This window comes from Chiloscyllium plagiosum, unplaced genomic scaffold (assembly GCF_037043375.1).
Source record: "Chiloscyllium plagiosum isolate Xiang-an unplaced genomic scaffold, Cpla_swu_hap1 HiC_scaffold_24, whole genome shotgun sequence".
Classification (NCBI taxonomy): Eukaryota; Metazoa; Chordata; class Chondrichthyes; order Orectolobiformes; family Hemiscylliidae; genus Chiloscyllium; species Chiloscyllium plagiosum.
The window spans coordinates 51,274,687-51,297,143 of NW_028270162.1; the positions used below are offsets into that span (position 1 = coordinate 51,274,687).

General features: G+C 42.2%; 1 protein-coding gene across 5 annotated transcripts in view; it reads right to left on the reverse strand.

Moving 5' to 3' along the window:
- aifm3 (AIF family member 3) overlaps positions 1–12,351 on the reverse strand; it is a 130,462-nt gene extending 118,111 nt beyond the window's left edge. For all 5 annotated transcript variants that reach the window (XM_043716016.2, XM_088000322.1, XM_088000321.1 and 2 more), the window contains exon 1: positions 12,055–12,351. The gene's annotated coding sequence lies outside the window, so the exon portion shown is untranslated. The remainder of the gene's footprint in view (positions 1–12,054) is intronic.
- Positions 12,352–22,457: the final 10,106 nt, after the last annotated feature.

Consider the following 22,457-nt stretch of genomic DNA (forward strand, 5'->3'; position numbering starts at 1 on the left):
AGAGCAAGGCAGTTTTATAGAACTTTGATTAGGCCACACTCAGATTATTGCATTCAATTCCAGATACCACATCACAGGAAGGATGTGGAGGCTTTGGAGAAGGTGCAGAAGGGTTTTATCAGGATGCTGCCTGGATTAGAGCTATAAGGAGAGGCTAGAAAAACTCAGGTTGTTTTCCCTGGAGTGGCAGAAGCTGAGGGGAGACCTGATAGAAGCCGATAAAATTATGTGATGCATAGAAAGGGTTGACGGTCAAATTCTTTTTCCCAGAGTTGAAATCTAAAATTAGGGGGCTTTGCGTTTAAGGTGAGAGGGGTAAAGTTCAAAGGAGATGTGAGGGGCAAGTTTAAGAAGCCAAGACACATAAATAGAAAGTGGAACATAACACCAGCGCTTCATCAGAAGTTCTCACGGATAATGTTACCTAGTCATGGCTCGAAACGTCTGAAAACAAGCCTTCCAGCTCAGCGAGCAAACTTACAACCTGAGGGATATATGCGTTCATCAAAAGAATTTGGAGAGAAGTTTGTCAGAGGTCTTGCCAGAGAGTGGTAGGAGTCTGGAACACACTGCCAAGGGTGGTGAATGGAGGCTGACACAATGGGGATGTTTAAGGGTCTTTTGGATAAGCACATGAATATGCAAGGAATAGAGAGATATGGACCAAGGGCAGGCAGAAGGGAATAGTTTAATTTGGCATCATGTTCAACACAACATCATAGCCCGAAGGGCCTGTTCCTTTGCTGTACAAGTCTATGTTCTAAGTTTGACAAATCAATAGCTCATCTTGAGAGTAATCACATGATTCAAAACAGTTAGAGATATATTTATTCTCCAGCTAGTGATTGTATTGCTGAGCATTAACAATTTCGCAAAGAATGATATCATTGTTTAAGTTTTGGGGAAACTTAAGTTCTGAACAAAAATCTCACAAAGAATGTTTTTTCTTTCAAAGGTCTCTACATCAGTGTACTGAGTACCAGTGCCGAACTCATTGATAAATGAGCAAAGAGGGAAGTTAAACAATGAAGATTTTGAAGCTTCTATGGGCTTCACTTTAAAGATCCAACCCCAGTGGAATAGAGAGCAGAAAGTTAACTTCCTCTTTACTTCCCTTTCAGATTTATACATGTATTATTATTGTCAACTGGATCGATCAAACTAACATAATTGTTTCCCAAACTCTGGCAAGACCTCTGACAAACTTCTCTCCAAATTCTTTTGGTGAGCGCATATATCCCACAGGTTGTAAGTTTGCTCACTGAGCTGGAAGGTTTGTTTTCAGATGTTTCAATGCCATGCCTAGGTAACATCATCCATGAGAACTTTTGGTGAAGCGCTGGTGTTATGTCCCACTTTCTATTTATGTGTCTTGGCTTCTTAAGGTGGGTGATGTCATTTCCAGTTCTTTTTCTCAGAGGATGATAGATGGGGTGCAAATCGATGCGTTTATTGATGAAGTTCTGATTAGAATGCCAGGCCTGTAGGAATTCTCATACATGTTCCTGTTTGGCTTGTCCTACGATGGATGTGTTGTCCCAGTCAAAGTAGTGTCCTTGATCGTCTGTATGCAAGGATACTAGTGATATGGGTCATGTCTTTTGGTGGCTAGATGATATTCAGGTATCCTGGTTGCTAGTTTTCTGCCTGTTTGTCCAATGTAGTGTTTGTTATAGTCCTTGTATGGTATTTTGTAAATGACATTCGTTTTGCTGGTTGTTTGTATAGGGTCCTTTAGGATCATTAGCTGCTGTTTAAGTATATTGGTGGGTTTGTGGGCTACCACGATGCCAAGAGGTCTGAGCAGTCTGGAAGCCATTTCAGAGATGTCTTTGATGTAAGGTAACAGGCTAGAGTTTCTGGGCACATTGTGTCTGATGTTGTTGTTGGGTTTGTTGTTGAGAAATCAATGGACTGTGTTGATTGGGTATCCATTTTTCCTGAATACACTGTATAGTTTTTTTTCCAGCTGTTTGTAGTTCCTGGGTGCTGCCGTGTGTTGTGGCTCATTGAAATAATGTCATGATGCAGCTCCGTTTGTGGGTGTTGGGATGATTGCTTCTGTAGTTAAGTATTTGATTAGATTACTTACAGTGTGGAAACAGGCCCTTCGGCCCAACAAGTCCACACCGACCCGCCGAAGCGCAACCCACCCATACCCCTACATTTACCCCTTTTAACCTAACACTACAGGCAATTTAGCATGGCCAATTCACCTGACCCGCGCATCTTTGTGACTGTGGGAGGAAACCGGAGCACCCGGAGGAAACCCACGCAGACACGGGGAGAATGTGCAAACTCCACACAGTCAGTCGCCTGAGTCGGGAATTGAACCCGCGTCTCTGGCGCTGTGAGGCAGCAGTGCTAACCACTGTGCCACCGTGCCGCCCATGCTCCGGTTTCCTCCCACAATCCAAAGATGTGCAGGTCAGGTGAATTGGCCATGCTAAATTGCCCGTAGTGTTAGGTAAGGGGTAAATGTAGGGGTATGGGTGGGTTACACTTCGGCGGGTCGGTGTGGACTTGTTGGGCCGAAGGGCCTGTTTCCACATTGTAATGTAATCTAATCTAATCTAATCTATTTGGTCTTTGTGTGCTGTTTTTCTGCGGATGCTGGTTTGAAGTTCTCCGTTAAATGTTTGTTCTACTGTGACATCTAGGAATGGGAGTCTGTTGTCGTTCTACCTGTCGCTTGTGAATTTTATGCCAGTCAGGGTATTGTTGGTGGTCTTGGAGGTTTCCTCTAATTTGTTCCGTTTTGTAATCACGAAGGTGTCATCCACGTAGCGGACCCAAAATTTGGGTTGAATAGTTGGGAGAGCTATTTGCTCAAGTCTCTGCATTACTGCTTCTGCTATTAACAGTATCCTTACCAGGATACATGAACATCAACTAGCCACTTAAAAGACATGACTCACTATCACTAGTATCCTAACATACAGATGAGCAAGGACACTACTTTGACTAGGACAACACATCCATCGTAGGAGAAGCCAAACAGGGACATGCATGGGAATTCCTAGAGGCCTAGCATTCTAACCAGAACTCCATCAATAAACGCATCCATTTGCACCCCATCTACCATCCTCTGAGAAAAAGAACCGGAAATGATATCACCTACCTTAAGAAACAAAGGCAGATAAATAGAAAGCGGAACATAACACCAGCGCTTCATCAGAGGCTTTCACTGATGATGTTACCTTGTCATGGTGATGAAACATCTGAAAACAAACCTTCCAGCTCAATGAGCAAACTTACAACCAGAACCTCAACCTGAGCTACAAATCTTCTCAAAAATTGCAAGCATATATCCCTCTTCCCACTGTTCAACTCTCTAATGTCTGACTCAGTGTGTGCAGGAGATATGATACAAAGAGTGCAACTTTCTCTTTGGTCTGACAAGTGGGTCTGATGGACTGAGTGAGAGACAGGCTCTCATTGGGATCTTCCCCACGGAGTCCAATTAATGGGCAGAGGGCAGAATGTCTGTCCAATTAAAGATGGTCAGTGGGCTTTGGAAATGGGAAGGTCAATCTGCGGCCTTACAACTTGAAAGCAGCTGTAGGTTGCGCTGGAAGATGAGTAAGGGAGAGATACTTGAAAATGGCAACAGTCTCTCCAATCTCCTTTAACATCTGACGTGAAAGATAGCTTTTGAAGCCAGGTCTGCTTCCAGCATCCGAATTTGCCTCTATTGCCTTTGGGAGCCTGGAGGCTTACTGGAAAATGCCAGTCAGCTTTTTTCAATTGACCTTAGGTAACCTTACGTCAGATCAGCTAACCACCATGTGTGATGAATAGCCCCTATCTTTCCTCCCCAAAAATCCCTTAGGGTGGGGGCAAGAGAGAGGCATGCGGGACAAGACACTATTTTTAGCATCAATCTGGATCTTGTCAGAGCTAAAAGCTGAGTGCAAAAGTCTGCTTGTATTAACAGTTCTGTCAGTCACACTTCTTGTGTCATACTTTGTACAAATTCTTAGTGCCTGGTTCACAATGCATTGGGTTGAGTCAAACCTCATCTCCCTGCAGAAGGACAAAATCAGAACTGAATTGCCAGGGAGATTTTGAATCACATTTAGTCAGAGTCAGATGTGAGAAGGATCATGTCATGACATAGTAAGGATACATGAAAGTGACAAATCACGGTTGAAGATAAAGCAAAAGCTAAAATCAATTAGATCAAAATATGTTTGCAATTTGTCCAGGCCATTGTTATAAGTCTCCCACTACGGTTGCTACTTGCTACTGAAAATTAGTTTCGCAATAAGGATATTAAGAGGTCAAGGTTTACAGTAAATTAATTAAATGTACCGTTATGATAACATTTACTATGAATTAAATTCCTTTTATCAATATGGGAGATTTAAATCTTGTGTTCTTCCAGGTTCCCAAGGTCTTCCCAATTAGTGAATGAGACTCAGGGCATAGAACTACCACAGTGTGGTTAATTACGAGAATTAAAACCACTCAGGGAAATCACTTTTTCAATGTCACATTGTTCCTAACATTGCATTGCATTCATCAGAAGGTTTGCAATGGAGAGTGAGTCACTGATCTGGATCCTCATATCACCATTCAATTGTAACAGTTCTGTGAATGACCTCAGCCTACAATAGCTCCATGGAGGTGTCTATTGGAGCCATAATTTTAAAGGAACAAGCCAAGGTAGCAGCTACACATCACAACCACAGTCTATCTAGACCATGCCACAGCCTCTACTGAAGTTATCAATTTGAGTTCCCATGTTACATAAACAATATGGTGAGGCTCCATTACTGTTCCCCTTAGTGCATTGACTATAGGAATTGGGATGCTCAGTTGCAACTGTACAACAAATTGGTTAGGCCACTTTGGAATACTGCATTTAGTTCTAGTCTCCTTGCTATAGGAAGGATGTTGTTAAATTTGAAAGGGTTTACAAGGATGTTGCTGAGGTTGGAGGGTTTGAGCTATAGAGAGAGGCTGAATAGGCTGGGTCTATTTCCCCTGGAATGTTGCAGGCAAAGGGGTGACCTATAGAGGGGCATGGATAGGATGAATTGCCAAGGTCTTTTGCCGAGGATAGGGGAGTCCAAAGAGAGAGGGCCACAGGTTTAAAGTGAGAGGGAAAGATGTGGTGCATGTATGGAATGAGCTGGTACAACTACAACATTAAAAAGGCATCGGGGTGGGTATATGAATAGCAAGGGTTTGGAGGGATGGACAAAATTCTGGCAAACGTGACTAGATTAATTTAGGATATCTGGTCCGCATGGATGAGTTGACCAAAGGGTCTGTTTCCAAGCTGTATAACTCCATGACTCGATGTCACTGAGCCACATACGGATGGGAAGGTGTGTGTTTGAAGAGATTGGTTCCATATATAAAAGGGGGTCAGAGATGCAGAGAGGTTTAGAGAAGACATTTCAGAGCTGAGGGCCTAGGCAGGCGAAGGCCAATGGTATAATGATGAAATCAGGGATGTACAAGAGGCAGGAAGAATTGGCCGATTTCAGAGATTGCAGAGGATTGCTGGAGGGTTTCATAGAGATAGTAAAGGGCAAGGCTATTGGAGAAATTTGAAAACAACAATGACTACACTTCAAGAACATTTCATTGGCTGTGAGATCTTTTGGGGCACTCTAGGGTCAGGAGCAATATTCCCTTTAAATGTTGTTATTGTGCACATCCTTTTGTTTGAATAAAAGCAAATTACTGCGGATGCTGGAATCTGAAACCAAAAGAGAAAATGCTGGAAAATCTCAGCAGGTCTGGCAGCATCTGTAAGGAGAGAAAAGAGCTGACATTTCTAGTGTAACTGATCCTTTGTCAAAGCTTTGTTTGAGTGTATGGTTCTATTATATTTTTTGCATGTGTCTATACAGACATATTATTTATCAGAATACAAGGTGGGCATAATATCTTGCAGAGTGCTGCATGGTCATGCACTTACTCAGCTTAGCAAGAATATGGATCAATTATAAATGTAGTAATGTGAGATCTACATTCTTGTGAGTGAACTGCAATAGGTTTAATTGAACAGACTATATCAGGATGGTAAAAGAGAAAGTCAGACTTGGAGCCCTGCAGACTCAGCCTCCAGCTCCATGTGAACTGAGGTCACCATGACCTATACTGCAGTTCAGTGGCTGTACTTAGAGTAGAAGATACAATTCTCTTCATTCTGCATCTTCCCCAAAGTTCTTTTATTGTATCTCTTTTTCCCATTATTATTCAGCCATGAACATTTAACACTGCTACTGCCCTTGCTGGAACCCCACGTGTCTTTTGTGCTTCAGGGACTGATTTCCAGCAACACACCTGGTTCTCAGAGAGTTTGTAGGATGTGTGTATGTCCTTGACATTTCTCCAATGACTGGTCATTGGGCTGACTCCCAGCTCCCCTGCATCTGCATTCAGCCCAGTGAAGCAGTTGAGGCTGCCTCATTGAATATTTTTAAAGCAAAAATAGATAGATATTTGAACATTAAAGGAATTAAGGTTTATGGTGAGCAGGTGGAATCCATGAATAACGGAGCAGGCTCAGATGGCCTATTCCTGCTCCTATTACTTATATTCTTATGATCAACAATTTCAACGCATTGTATACTTACAAGATCCACTTTGTACTTGAACATCTCTGTCTGTCTGGGTGGCTTCCTATTAGTTACTAGAAGTTGTTGCATTTTCCGTCGATGGGCCTTTGCTGCGGTTTGAAGTTTTTTTCTGTAAACACGCCACACTTACAGTGATGCTCTCTGTGCACCATTGCTATAATTTGTTGTATACAATTGGCTTCTGCCTGTGACTCTGTGGCTCCATCCAGCCTGACTGAAGCTTCAATTGTTTTCAAGTTCTGAGTCTGGTATGACCGCAGAGCTCTTGCTAACTCCATTGTTGCCAGCAGCTGAGACTTTGTGGTGACTTTACCGGCTGTAGCAATTTCTGAAGCAACACTTGCTTTCACTATAGACTGAACCAACACAAGGCTACTTTCCCAGAGGTGATCTGACTATCTAAACTTCACTAACTAATGGTGACTACTGTTGATGTTGCTGCAGGTTCTGTGGAATAAGTAAATCATTTTATTTATTCTTTACCTTCTTCAAGAGAGGACTGGTTCTGATTGAAAGAGACCATTGTGCGACTAGGAACTGTGTCCCCTGACTCTGACAGTACAGGAACATCTGAAATTTTAGTTTCAAATAAATGAGCATCCTGTGGGCTGGGTTCATTCTCTGTAACTAAACCTGAAAAACCACACAATCATTTGGAATACCCTTGGGTGCTGGCCACCTCTTTCTTTTACTTTCTATTTCCAGTTTCTGTTTTGGGAGAAATGGTGGAAGGTGGGCTTCTTCCCCAGCCTCCTCCAATGTCTTTGGTGTTTGCCAACCAAAGGCTATTTAAAACTTCACAAGCAGCTTCACTCAATAAAGAACTGAAATGATTAGGAATTATGTATAAGGTCTCGCGATCTCCTTTTCACTGCAGCAAAATATAGCATGCATCTGGCTTCTTACTCTGATTTTTGTATCCTTCCAAGTCTCAAAGTGGATCCCTAGTCTCAACCAGAGCATCTTAAAGGATCGAAAGCTCTGCTCCAGAATCCAATTTAAAATTAATTGTCTGCCATTTCTTTAACCTCTGTTTGCCAAAAGTCATCTTGCAGTCTATCATTTCATCCAAGAAGAATTCATTCATAGATTAATTCCAGAGATAAAAGATGCGGCTCACGAGGAGAGATTGAGCAGCTTCAGCCGATACTCCTTAGAGTTTACAAGAATGGAAGGAGGTCTAATCCAGGTTTATAAGATATTAATGGGATTGACAGAGTACACACAGTGGATATTTCTCCTTGCAAGGCAATCTTGAATGGGAGGTCAACGTTTTACGCTGGGGGCTGGCAGATTTAAACAGAGATGAGGATGAATTGCTTCTCTCAAAGGAAGTCATTACCTCAGAGAGCAGTGGGTTATGGGATACTGAATAAATTTGAGAAGGGGATAGATAGATTTTTAATTGGTAACAGGTTAGAAGTGGAACAACTCCTCATAGCCAGTAGCTTATCACCAAGTCACCCTTTATTTACACATACATAGTACTGGACATTGGTCCAATTTCCTCAAAGTCAGTTCTCAGAGTAAGGAGAACCTCTGACACTCCTGTTTCTATCTGTCAGCCAAGGCTCCCAGATTCACAGCCCCAATCAGTGAACTCATATTCTATGAGGTCCATCCGACTGACCTAGTCACAGCTACAAAACGGTTATGGGGATTGGGCAGAAAAGTGGAGTTGAGGCCAAGATGAGATCAGTCATGATCGCATTGAATGGCAGAGCAGAATTGCCAGGATTACCTGCGCCTGCTCCTTGTTCTTATGTTCTTATCGACTCTTGCTTACAGTATTAACTTTTTGCCAGGTCTAACATAGGATTTCTTCTCAAACTCTAATGGAAGATGAATGCTTTAACAGCATAATTCCTTAACGCATTTTCTTCTACAATACCTTGTTCCTTGAGAATGGTGTCCGCACTGTTGCTGATCACATGCAATACACTCTTGTCCCTTGTCTGGCTTCTTTTTGAGACCTGCTATTGCAACATGATACCGGCTGAACCGTTGTCACTAACTTAGCTAATACACAGCCTTGACAGCACCCTCCACCTAATCTAGAAGGTCAATTAAAGGGAAAGTTTTTCCCATTATCCAGACAACTGAATTATTTCTTTGTCCTCATGCTACAGGGGTGTTCTCTCGAATAAGTCTCTTCCCGGGGTGTCTGGCATGTGGAAATCTATTGATCACTGCAGCCTAGTGATTTCTTACTGTTGCTAACCGTGGGTCCTGCCTTGGGGGCTTCCCCTGCCCTTTCTTCACCTTTTGGGTGTTTTTTCCTGTTCTAAGGTTCAGTGCCAAGATGTGCCTTGAAGCTGATGTCTAGTTGGGCACCACCATTGCTGAACTTTACTTTGGCCATTTCCCTGCCTCTGGATTTGCAGTACTGAGTGGGGCTGGTGGTTTCCAGTCACTGGACTTCATATTAGGTTCTTACCATCTTCCTCTGATTCCAAGCTACCGTGGCCATTTCCACCAATGTGGGATTTACTTGTGAGTGAACTTTTGAGTAATAAAGAAGACTTTATTGAATAAAACTATGTAAACAAGATGGTAAGAGATGATAGCTTACAAAGAGACACACGTCAATGGTCCATAATGTCAACTTGTACAGGAATGTCCTTTTGTACAGATTCAATAGTTATTCTTCCACTCATTTATGGGACATGGGTGTTGCTAACTGGCCACCATTTATTACCCGTCCCTAGTTGCCCTTGAGAAGGTGGTGGTGTGCTAGCTTCTTGAACCATTGCTGTGAGTTGACCCACAATGCCAACTGAGAGGGAAGTTCAGGTTTTTGAATCAGCGACAGTAAAGGAATGGCGATATATTTCCAAGTCAGGATGGTGAGTGGCTTGGAGGGGAACTTGAAGGTGGTGGTGTTCCCATGTATCTGCTGCCCATGTCCTTCTAGATGGCAGTGGTCCTAGGTTTGGAAGGTACAGTCTAAGGATCATTGATGAATTTGGTGAATTTGGTAAAGATACAATTGCCTTCATTCTGTGCTTTCAATGAGCTAGCTCTTCACATCATTATTTGAATGGTTCAGTGATTATGTCCCTTTTTGTATTTACTCACTACGCCATCAGAGGGAGCTGTTTAATCTTTTTGTAACTTAATAATTCTTCAACCTTTGAGAAAAACCCTCCGTTATTCTAACCCATTTAAAATAAAAGCTAACATTGCAAGCGGTCATTTGTAACAGATTCCTGGTGACTAATTTTACAGAGACAGCTTGACACATATCCCCAGTTTCTGCTGGGTGCATTGCATTGATTTTAAGTGAAAACAGAGGAAGTGAGGAAGCTGTCACAGTGTTTGTCAATTTTATTATGAGAAAAACATTCAAATCCAGACAATCCATATGGAATAAAAGTGTGATTTTTCACTGGAATTTATTTCATTGATTTTGTCTCCTGACCAACAGTCACTTCATGTGGCTGATAACCAACAAAGTAATGAACAGCTCAGCTCTTCACTTATTCCTGTTCACTGCTCCCTCTGAGATTCTTGGTCCAAACACATTTAAGGATGTTTGGCAGGTTGTTGAATAATAACCCCTCGCTGTTGAAAAACATGTTCTCAGACCCAGAATTCTACACTTAACATCACCAGTGTCAATGTATTGAGCTCCTGCATTGTAAGTGACAGCCAGCTGTTGATATCCTCTTTATAGCACAACATTATCCTCTTTGAAATTTATTGCCAAGTGCTCATTTACCTCAGTACAATACATTCAAATATCCTTGGAAATGGTACTTGGTCAAATTCCCAGCACTGATTCACTTGTACCCACCAGGTTTAACCCTTTCTTCTTTCCTTTGGACAGGGTGTAATATCTGCAATCTGTAGCCACTGTTTCAATATATGCTGTTAACTGTCTACACAATTCACTGCCAGGTTTCGACCATTTCATTCACCTCAATTGATTTATTGCTCGTGATTCAACTCACTGCTACTGTCTATTATTATTTGCCACTGCCATGTTTTTATTACCCTGCTATTTAATTCACTGTCAAGGGGCTGCTACTGATCATTTAACTGTGTGACATGTACAGCTGATGGCAGCTTCTTTGTCATGTCACCCATTGTCCTCCATGTAATTCATTGGCATTCCCTATCTCTAACTCACTTCCAAATGTTTATTATCCTTTCCATGTTTAACTGCGTTCTAACCCAAATGATCATCTTTTAATCTCAGAATTCATCCACTAGTTATTTTCCATGTAATATGCTCCCTACTACTGCACATCTTCAATGTACCTTATTGTATGGACTTATTTTTCATGTAACTCATTACCTAATCATTCTGAAATTTCACCAGCGGTTCTGCCGATCTTCAGTAATAAATTATTGTTTAATGTTTAATTGAGACCCTCTTAGAGCCTTATCTTTAAAGTCCCTTCAGCCCTCTTTGTAACAGAGAGGGTAGGGGGTGTGAGGTGGTTTGGAAAGATACCACAGTGTGAAACAGTTATGAAACTGTGAAACAGCAACGAAAGTGGAGAGAAAAGATTAACTCAATCTTTGACAGCTGTCAGTCGCCATTCCTGCCTTTTCCTGTACAAATTGTGTTCAGACTTATGGTTAAAGAGGGGTTTTCCACTGCTTGTCTTCCTACAATAGCAGTTTCAGACTGTAGACTTGCAGAATTGTTGCAGAACACGAGGACATCAGTTCGCCTGTCACCCAACAAAGCAATTCACCTGGAGTCATCCCCTCTATCTCCTTACAAGCTTGCACTAATCAACGAGGTCCTCTGGTTTACATCGCTTCCTCAAACAACATTGACTACAACACAGATTATCTGCTTTTTATAATATTGTTGGCTATGTACTATTTTCTATATAACTTCCGCCCCATTAATGTCTGCCTTCATATGAGTTATCCACTTATCTCCTGTCATTGATGAATTACCCTTTGTCAGAGAAGTTTGTCAGCAACCAAAGGGTTAATGCAGATCTCTGAAAGTACAGGTCAGCTCTGTAACTCAATCATTTCAGGAGAGGAGCAATTCAAAAATACAACCGATCAGGTCCTTTTCATGCAATAATCGCCCATAGGATCCTGTTCACCACAAACTCTGAGCAGTAATTAATATGTGCCAAAAAGATCAAATAGACAGTCAAGTCCAATTTAAGCTTACACCCTGCGTTATGCCTTTCAATATCACTAGCACTGTACTTCCAGTATAAGGCAAAACCTAAAGACAGACTGCTAGAGATTGCATGTTCAGTCAGGGTGACATATAGTTGTCAGATGCTCACAACACTGCAAATGTTTATTTCAGAAATTCATGCTGCTCTTGCCTGCATGCAGACAGAAGCGAGCAAGGTGGGTTTTTTTTTGCCAACCAAGGTTTTAGGCATTTCTTCCTTAACAGAGGTCTGGGTCAGCCAGAACAGCTGAGAATGTTACCTGATTTCTGCAGGGATGCGGGCACAGTGACGCTTACCTGGGCTCAAGCAGCTGATGCAGACTGATACTTCCCAGTGAGGTTTTGTGGGTTTTTTTTCCTCAAACCGATCCAAGATACAGAATTCCTTTATCTTTGCTGTTGTAAATAATACAAATAAAAAAGGCTCTCCGTCTTCCTCCGCTCTGACTGGTTGTAAGCGTGTTTGCCAAGGAATTTCCTGAGTGGTAATCACATGAGAGCGAAGCCTCTGCAGCAGAGGAGAACTGAAAGAAACAGTGAGTGGATTGCAGCGGGGAGCTCTGGCAAGCAGCAACAGAACAGCATTGGTGAAGGGGCAGGATGCTAGCGCAGCACAGATTGAGAAACAGCCCTCCTCCTCTTCTCTGTCCCTCCCCCCGCACCCCCTCCACCTCTCTCTCTCGCTCTCTGTGAACACTGTCCTCAGGAAGGCTGACTCAGACTTTCTCCCCTACAGCCCTGAGGTACTGCCTTCATCTAGCGCAAGTGAATCCTGTTTGTCATTTCTGAGATGGGAAATTCCCTTCTATGTTTTCCAGTTCCTTCACTCCTTCTTGTCGAAGGCTCTGGGGAGGTTTGGAAAGGTACTGCACAGTTAGCAACAAAAGTTGGAGGGGAAGAAGATTTGAACCAATCTTGGGCAACTGTCAGTCAGTGTTCCTGCCTGTTTCCGTATGGATTTGCAGTCAGATTTATGATTGAAGGGAACTGGGATCCCACAACAGCAGAGAGATGCCACAGAATCACAGGACTGTCATAGACTCACAGAGATGTACAGCACGAACAGACCCTTCGGTCAAACTCATCCATGCCCGAATTAATCTAGTCCTATTTCGCCCAAATCCCTCTAAACTTTTCCTATTCATGTACCCATCCAGGTGGCTTTTAAATGTTGCAATTGTAAAAGGAGCCCATCCAGCCTATCATATTAGTGCCAGCCCTCTGATGCAGCAATCCACCCGTTACACTCCTTTGCCTTCTCTCTCTCTGTCCTTTTTAGTAAATAATCCAATTCTCGCTTGAATGTCTGAATTGACCCTGCCTCCACCACACTCTGGGGCAGCGCATCCCAGCTCCTGACCATTCACTGCATGGAAAAGTACTGTGGGTCCCCACTGCTTCCTTTGCCAATTGCATTCAATATGTGCTCTCACCTTTTCAATTCTCCCACCAGTGCCAACAGTTTCTCCCTCATTTTTTTTTGTCCAGACACCTCATGATTTGCACATCTCTATCAAACCTTCTCTCAACCTTTGCATCTCCAAGGGAAACAGTCCGAATTCTCTAATATATCCATGCAACCAAAGTTTCTTATCCCCAGAACCATTTTTTGTGAATGTTTTTTGCAGTCTCTCTCACTCCTTCACATCTTCTGTAAAATCTGGTTGAGCGTGTGGTGCTGGAAGAGCACAGCAGATCAGGCAGCATCTGAGGAGCAGGAGAATCGATATTTTGGGCATAAACTCTTCATCAGGAATGCGATGAAGGATTTATGCTCGAAAAGTCGATTCTCCCGCTCCTCAGCTGCTGCCTGACCTGCTGTGCTTTTCCAGCACCACACTCTTGACTCTGATCTCCAGCATCTGCGGTCCTCACTTTCTCCCTGTAAAATCTGGTGCCCTGAACTAAACAGAATACTCCAGTTGAGGACGAACCAGTTTTTAATAGAAGTTGAACATACTTGCTCTTGTATTCTGTGCCAATATTAATAAAGTCTATGATATTAGGATGCTCTCTCAACCTGAATCGCCACCTTCAATGACTTATGCACATATTCATCCAGGTCCCTCTCTAACAACCCCCTTTAAAATTGTACTGTTTATTTTATCCTTCTACATTCTTCCGACTAAAGTAAGTCATTTTGCATCACTCTACATCAGGGTTCAGTTACCACCCGTTTATCTACATCCTTTTGAAGTTCCACACAGTTTCTAGTCGGAGGTCACAGTGCATCCAAGTTTCATATGACTTGCATGTTTTAAACTTGCACCCCAGACACCAACGAAAAGTCAGTAATATTGATCAGGGAGACCAAGGGACCCAACACCTGAAGAACTCCACAACAAATCTCCCCCCAGTCCAACACATATCCATGATCCACTCTTTCTCTTGTCAGTCAGCCAATTCTCTATCCTTGTCACAACTGCCCTTTCATTATGAGGATTATAACTGAGCTCACATGTCTCTTGTGTGGCGCTGTATCAGATGCCTTTTGGAAATCCATGTACAACACATCAACAGCATTCCCTTTATCCATCCTCAATTTGCCCTGAACAAATATATTTTGATTTTCCTTATTAAATCCATATTTGACCAAGGGCCTATTAGAGTTGGCATTATCATTTCTAAAAGCTTAAATGCTACCACGGATACACCGAATGGCCAGGACTTGTTGGACTTATTTTGAACTAAACTATAATATTTGCAATTCTCACATTCATTGGCACCATACCTTAAGGGAGTGGCTCCTCAATCCCCTTTCACTTCTCTCAGTATACTTGAATGCATCCTGTAACTGCTAAGTTAACAAGTTAATGATGACTCAGGGACAAATTGATAATGCCATCATGACCAATGTTTCCCACCACTACCACCATCATTACCACCAAATCTGGCAAGGCCCTGAATAAATCCATCAGTTTGTTCCTCCTGACCTGGAGTTGTGGCTGCCAGAGGTCCATCGATGTGTCCCGCAATTGTGAAATGATGGCTTGGCAGCTACTGAAAAAAACAGAAGAAACATTTCCACACTGGCAACACCCACCTGTTCCAGTGGAACTGCGACTATTCACAATCTTGAACTTTCTGATTGGCCCATTCTACCTGCACAGCCTGACCCACCAACCCAAATTGGACAGAAATACTGGGATGGGGGCGAGCTGTTAATTCGCTGACTAAACGGCCACTTCCAGGAAGATTACACAGTCGAGCAGAACTTGAACACCATTTGGATAAGGACCCATACAACGTCTGGTGTTGGAAAACGTTTGAAGGCAACACTCAGCCCTTCTTGTTTGCATTTGGAACTAATCAGGTTTAAGTTAAAAATGGATTCAAACTCAGGTAAGAACTAGGGGACAATGTCCAGGATTTCCAAAAATGTTCAATGACATTGACAGAATAAATAAGTTGAAACTGTTCAGAACAGTCATTAACAAGAGGACATAAGTTTCAAGTGGGTGGTGTAAGATTCAGGGGAGGCATGAAGGAACCAATTGTTAACAGATGAAGTGTTAGGATCTGGAATACATTGTACAAAAAATGAATACTTGGAATGGAAAGGATTGCTGAGTTATGGTGAAAGGGCAGAGGATCAAGACCATACTCTGATATGATGGGCCAAATGGCTTTCATCTGGCTAGATCAGTCTATGTTTCTATCAGAGACTACAAAGAGAAAGGATATTTAGGAAAAGTCCAACATGATTACAGATAGTCACATGGACACTGATAGCCAAAATAAATGGAGTCCGCATTTAGAGTGAAGAAAGGCAAAATGAAGAATATGGAAGCACATGTAAGGAAAAGCTTCCATTATATTAGCTCTTTAATAACTTCAGGATGTACTAAAGCACTTTAAAGCCAATAGTAATTCTCAAGTTGAGGAATAAGTACTGCCCATGATACCAGGGAGAACTCCCCTACTCCCTTTCTCCAAGCAGTATGGTGGCTCAGTGGATAGCCCTGCTGCCTCACAGTGCCAGGGACCCGGGTTTGATTCCACTCTCGGGCGACTGTCTGTGTGGAGTTTTCTGATTCTCCTGTGCCTGCGTGGGTTTACACTAGATGCTCCAATTTACGCTCACAGCCCAGGTTAGCCATGCTAAATTGCCCATAGTGTCCAGGGATGTGCAGGCTAAGTAGATTAACCATGGGAAATGCAGGTTATAGGGAGAGGGCAGGGGTTGGGTCTGGGTGGAAAGCTATTCGGAGGGTCAGCATAGACTTGATGGGCTGAATGGCCTGCTTCCACATTTTAGAGATTCTATGGTTCCTCTTCAAATATCTATTACCCCTACCCGAGTGAACAGATGAGACTTGGGTTTAACCTCTCAATTGAAAAATGACATCTCCATTTCTCTAATCTTGTACTGGAGTCTTGGCTCAGGTCCAGGCAAGGAAATCTGGATCTACAGCCTGCTGAGTCAGGGGGAGAATGTGGTCCTCAGTGCAGCACAGCTAACACTGTGAATTAAACTGAGATTGGAGACAGTGCAACTAACCACTGGAATAAATGATAAAACGGAGCTTAGGAAAAAAGGGTGTGCAGATGACTCTTTCTGAGTGTTTGCCTTTCTCCTGTTTTAACCTGGGGAGCCAGGAATTCTGTCTGCATTAGAAATACTTTGGCACCCACACATATCAGCATTTTATAAACAGCCCAGAATGTATGAATTATTCAAAAAGCCCACTCTCATGCTGCATTGATGTTTCAATCTTTGCCCAGTACCTCATCTCTCGTCATAATTACAATGCATCACTCTAGTCTGTACTGGAATAAATCTTATCAAGTCATGTGATATAACTACAAAAGCTTATCTCAAGCTGTTTCCTCAACTACTTCTTGCTGGTAAAACCTCTCATAGTGAATGAATCCATTTGTATATATTGTATAAATTGCAATACATTAAGGAATCAATGCTCTTCAAGATTGAAACACCACTGCAGTTTGTGGCAACACTCCAACACTTTGATTACATAGTGCAGCTTTCAGCCCGTGTGTAAATCTGTGTATATTCTCCAGTCCAATATCCTTCAACTAGAGGATATACCGGACTCTATGACCAGAGTTCTAAAGTCATGGAGTTTTTTAGCACAGAAACAGACCCTTCAGTCCAACTCAGATGTCCTAAATTAATCTAGTTAAAAATCACACAACACCAGGTTATAGTCCAACAGGTTTATAAACTGGTGTTGTGTGATTTTTAACTTTGTCCACCCCAGTCCAAGCACCTCCAAGTCATAAACTAATCTCGTCCCATTTGCCAGCATTTCACCCATATCCCTATAAACCTTTCTTATTCTTGTATCCATCCAGATGTCTTTAAAATGTTGTGATTATGCCCACCTCCACCACTTCCTCTGGCAGCTCAATCCATACACACACCACCCTCTGTGTGAAAAAGTTGTCCCTTAGGTCCCTTTTACATCTTTGCCGTCTCACTTTAGACCTGTGCTTTTTCATTTTGGACTCACATATCATAGGAAAAAGACCTTGGCTATTTACTCGATCCATGCCCCTCAGGATTTTATAAACTTCTTTAAGGTTACCCCTCAGCCTCCAACGCTCCAGGGAAAATAACCCCAGCTTATTCAGCCTTTCCATGCAGATCAAACCCTCCAGCCTTGGCAACATCCTTGTAAATCTTTTCTGCATGCATTCAAGTTTAACAACATCTCTCCTGTAGCAGAGAGACCAGAATTGAATGCAATATTCCAAAAGTGGCCTAACCAATGTCCTGTACAACCGCAACATGACCTCCCAACGTCTTTACTCAAAACACTGTTTTAGAATTCATCACTAATACTCACCCAAGCAGTAAAATGATACATTAAACCAACAACAACTTGTATTTACACAGCGCCTTCAGTAAATACAATATCTCATAGCATTTGATAAGAGTATTTTCAACAGGATTTGACACTTATCCACATGAGGAGACATTAAAAGTTGAAATTAGTCAAAGAGGTAGGTTGTTAAGGAGCATCTAATGGAGAAAAGAAAGAATGAGGAGAAGGGAGGGTCCAGTAGGGGAACTCCAGAGTTTGGGAATGAGGCAGACGTAGGAGTGGTCACCAGTGATGGAGAGATAATACCAAGGAGTGTGTACGAGAACAGATTTGGAGAAATTGTGATACCTTGGAGGAAATCGCAAACGGAGGGAGGTGTGAGGTTAGCGATAGATTTGAAGGCAACAATTGGAATTTTTAAATCAAGGCATTGCTTGACTGGGAATCAACTGACAGTTGAAGGGAAGTTGGGGTGAGTCATGTGAATAAGAAACAAAGGAAAGCCACTTGGCCCTTCAGCCTGCTCTGCCAATCAATAAGATCATGGCTCATCTGACTTTAACCTCAATTCTACATTCCTGTATATCACTGATAATCTTTTGTCCCTTTGCTTTAAAAATATTTAAGGATTCTGCATCCACTGCCTTTTGAGGAAGGGAATTCCAAGGATTCAAAACATTCTGAGACTCTGAACAATGACTCCTAGTTCTAGATCCTCTCACAAGAGGAAACATGCTTTCTATATCTCCCCAGTCTTACATTTCAAATAAGTCATCTCTGATTGTTCTAAACTCTAGATTGTATGGACCTTGCCTGTCTAGCCTTTCCTCATTAGGCAATCTGTTTATTGCTAGTATTAATCTAATGTGGCCAGACGGGCTGCTCAAAATGATGGATTTATGAAAAGTGGACAACAAATGAGACATTATGCTTGAACTTGAATGGAACGGAATGGACCTGAATGACATCCCCAGGACAATCAGAAACACCAAGTTGTTTACCAGACACAGGAGCACCTCACACCCTTGTTTGGAGAGGGCTACCTGACCTATGTGCGTCCAACACCTCTAGAAATGGAATGTCAGAATGTCAACATCTGGTTGGGTCAAATCAATCAGAATGATCAAACCCTGATTAATCTATTGGTGGACATCAAAGACCCTCCCAAAAGGGCGTGAAGACTTCTAACAATCACCACAACACCACCCTCAGGAATGGTAACCCAGGACTAACCACTGTGAAGAGAAGACACCCCTGGGATCACTGGGAAAATAAGACCAGATGATCATTGCCACGTGAATCAAGACTAAGATCTAATGTGTTGGTATATGATCATCCAGAGTTAATTAAAGCACAAAATATTTGATTAGATTTATAGAGTACACTGTTAGTTTGTAGAGTATTTAATTATTATTATATTAATTGTGTTAAATAATCATGTAATATCATGTAATATTATTAAGATTCGACTCGCAATTTGTTTACTGTGTGGCAAGCGCCATATTAGTAAACATTCTCAGAACTGATTCCAATGCATTAACATCCCTCCGTAACTACAGTGATGAGTACTGTACACAGTACTCCAGGTGTGGTCTCACCCATGCTCTGTATAGCTGAAGCATAACCTCCCTGCTCTTGCATTCGAATTCCCCTCACAATAAAACTGAACATTCTATTAGCTTTGCTGATTACACGCTGAACCTGCACACGAACGTTCTGCGAATGATGTACTAAGACACCTTTGCTTTGAGATCTCTGCAGCCTCTCACTGTTTAGATAATACGCTTTTTAAAAATTCTTTTTGCTAAAATGGACAATTTCACACTTGCCCACTCCTCACTTGCGTTTTGTATGTTATTAAGGATGCCTTGTGATTGTGGAATTAAAATTGTAGCATTCCAAAATCAAAAGCACTGCATCTTTGAAAAGAAGAAAGCAAGAACTTAGATTGATTCAGCAGCTTCAGGATGTACCAATGCACCTTATCTTAAAAACCAATGGTTGAAATGTAGGAAAATTGCAGCAGGTCTCCTGCGGTGGTGCTGTTGAGGGACAAATAACCTTTGATACTCAATATTATAACAATATTACATAGTAGATCTCACAAATAAGATAAAATAAAGCAGCTTTTAAAGATTAATCAGTCGTGAGTTTTACCTCTATTATGTTCCAGTTTGAACACATGCAATGTATTCATATACATTTCTGTCAGCAGTGTTTTAACACAGACATTAACCTGTTCAAAATGGCATTCATGAGTGTAAAGAACACTAACAGAAACATATCTGACCATTACTGGCTGAATTTAATGGGTAGAAATAAATAAATTCAGTAACAGCATCAGAATTGATAATGTTCAGACACCTGTAGTACTGAAATAATCACATTTTTTCTTCCTGGGTACCTTTCTGGGAATTGTACTCTGTCGAGAAGAGAAGCAGGTGCAGAGACTCTGGAGAGTTAGCAGGAGAGCAGAGGGAAGGGCATTGTATTCAAAGGGATTCTTACCTTCCCATCAGAAGATAAAGCAACATGGCTGCAGTTCTATGACGAACAGTGCACTGAGGAGTACCAGTCAATGCCACATGAGGAGTACCAGTCAATGCCACATTGCCCTTGGCAGTCCGTACCACCATGGGTCTGAACTCCATTGCTTCCACCACCTCCTTCCAATCTGCCACTGGGGATATCACTAACATCAGTCAATCATTGGCTGATGTTGACATGAAGTAGGTGACCCATTTCCTTCCTCTGCAGGTGAACAGCAACTGAAGGACCTGACTCAAGGCTTTGTCCAGATTGCAGCCTTCATCCGAGTCCAGGGAGTTGATGTCTAAACCCGTTCCTTTGCAGCCTCATTCAAACAACCCCTCTCCCTCTATGAATCGCAAAGATGGCCATTCCATTCATGTGTGACCACCAGTGGATCATCACCAGCAGCACATACTGTCGATCAGTCGTAGCCCTTTGGGCATTCCAGGTGAACATTCCAGTTTCCTATGCTTTTGTAGTTCATTTCCAATGCCCGTCCCAGTTTTCCATCCTCAACGTAACTATGCCTGCCCACAGCTATCAACTAATATTGCAGAATCCCCACAGGAACACACTCACAAGCAAAGAGTTTAGCATGGGTCATAATTTTTATGACTTACTCAAATACTTGCATGTTCATTATTACCCCAGTGTTGTGTTTGTCTCAAGTATTTTCTTCTCGAGCTGAGTGACCTCCAAAAGGCAGCTGCTCAAGAGAAGCTGTGATGTTCACAGTCAGTCTACTCAAGGAGCTCAATCCTAAAAGGCTTTCTGCTATGGTAATACAGAGTGGCTCACTTTTTGGCATTGATTCAAAGTTTCAGGTAGCGCCGGATCTGCTATTATCATGACGAATGGTGTATTCTTTCCTTCCCTGCTACCAAACAGTGGATCACTCTTCCTGCAGATCAATGGGAGGCTAGCCTGCAGAATACCCAAAACCCTAATTACTCCACCTCACAGTTTGCTCAAACTGTTGGAGATGCTACAGCCTGCAGCCTGAAGGAGTTTGCTGCATACTATTCCAGCGCTACAAACTCCAAGTGGCCTGAGGAATTTCGCTGCCTTATCTGCTCAGTTGGATTATGCTCCACAGTTGAATGTGGAGAGACAATCTCAAGCACTGCAACCCATCTCATATTGTCCTTTCAGTTGTTGAGAGTGAGCAGAGTGAATAACAGCAATGCAGCCTAGTGGCTAGTATATCCCCACTGTATCAGGGTAACAGAAAGCATGAATTCATCTAAGAGAAGCCAAATTTCCTTTGAGCATATCCAACCTCCTTGTAACAATCACCCAGTTCATGTGAGCTAAAGGAGAACTGTCTGCACTGTCATGATTTGGAGCAACGCTCCAAAAGCTAGTGCTTCCTGTTGGACTATAACCTGGTGTTGTGTGATTTTTAACATCTGTACTGTGACATGTTATATTCAGAGAAATACCCATTCAACTAGAGAGCCAGACAACCTGAGAACCACAAAGCAGGATAGCAATAGTTTAGCTCCTACCTGCCAACCAATAAGGAAACCAGCTGCAGTTCTTGCTACGGATCCATTACTCCCAATAGGTCCAGAATAAAGATATTGCCTTTACAATTCTCAACAAGTAGGGTCACTGAATTATATATTGATGGATTTGCTTTATAGAGCGACATATCAGCTCAGATTTAATTCCCATGTGATAATGGAGGGAGGTATGGCAACACTTTCCCAGCTTCGAGCGAAGTTCAGCCACTTTCCTCGTTATCACGGTTCCGGTTTTATGGCTTTGAGAGTTAACCATTCACTCTTTATAGCCCCCGTAAAGGAGCAGGTTCACTGAACTCTCTGGTGTCAAGATCATGACAGGAAAGAAGGTTAGCAGATCTGGAGCAAAGGCTCCAATTCGATTGGCTGGGATTGAGAGAACACACTTGGTTCACCAGGAGAAAACGCGATGAACGAAAGCAGGTTCGAGCACCCATAGAGTTTCAATAGAGGACTTGGTCTTCAGAACTCCCCACCGGAGATGAAAGGCAGCTTGTTACAATCTTCATTTGTTCTGCAAATCCCTCATGCCCGCTAACTACATATAATTTGAATGCTTTGACAATATTTTGATTGTGGCATTCAGCCTTGATGTGCTGTTATAGATAAGCAGAAGAAAGGAGTGTATTGTATATTATAGTGCATAGCCTGTGCAATTGGGATGGGTGGGGCAGTCAATGTTCCAGGGTCAGATCAGTGAGAAGAGGGGTTCTCATGGGATTCTAGTTTGTAGCCAAGATTATCCATATAAATACCTTTAGAGCAGATGAGGAGGAGTTTGTTTATCCATTTAGATTGTGCAGAACCTCTGAAATCTTTTGATCACTGTTCTCCAGTCAGTTAAAATGTTACT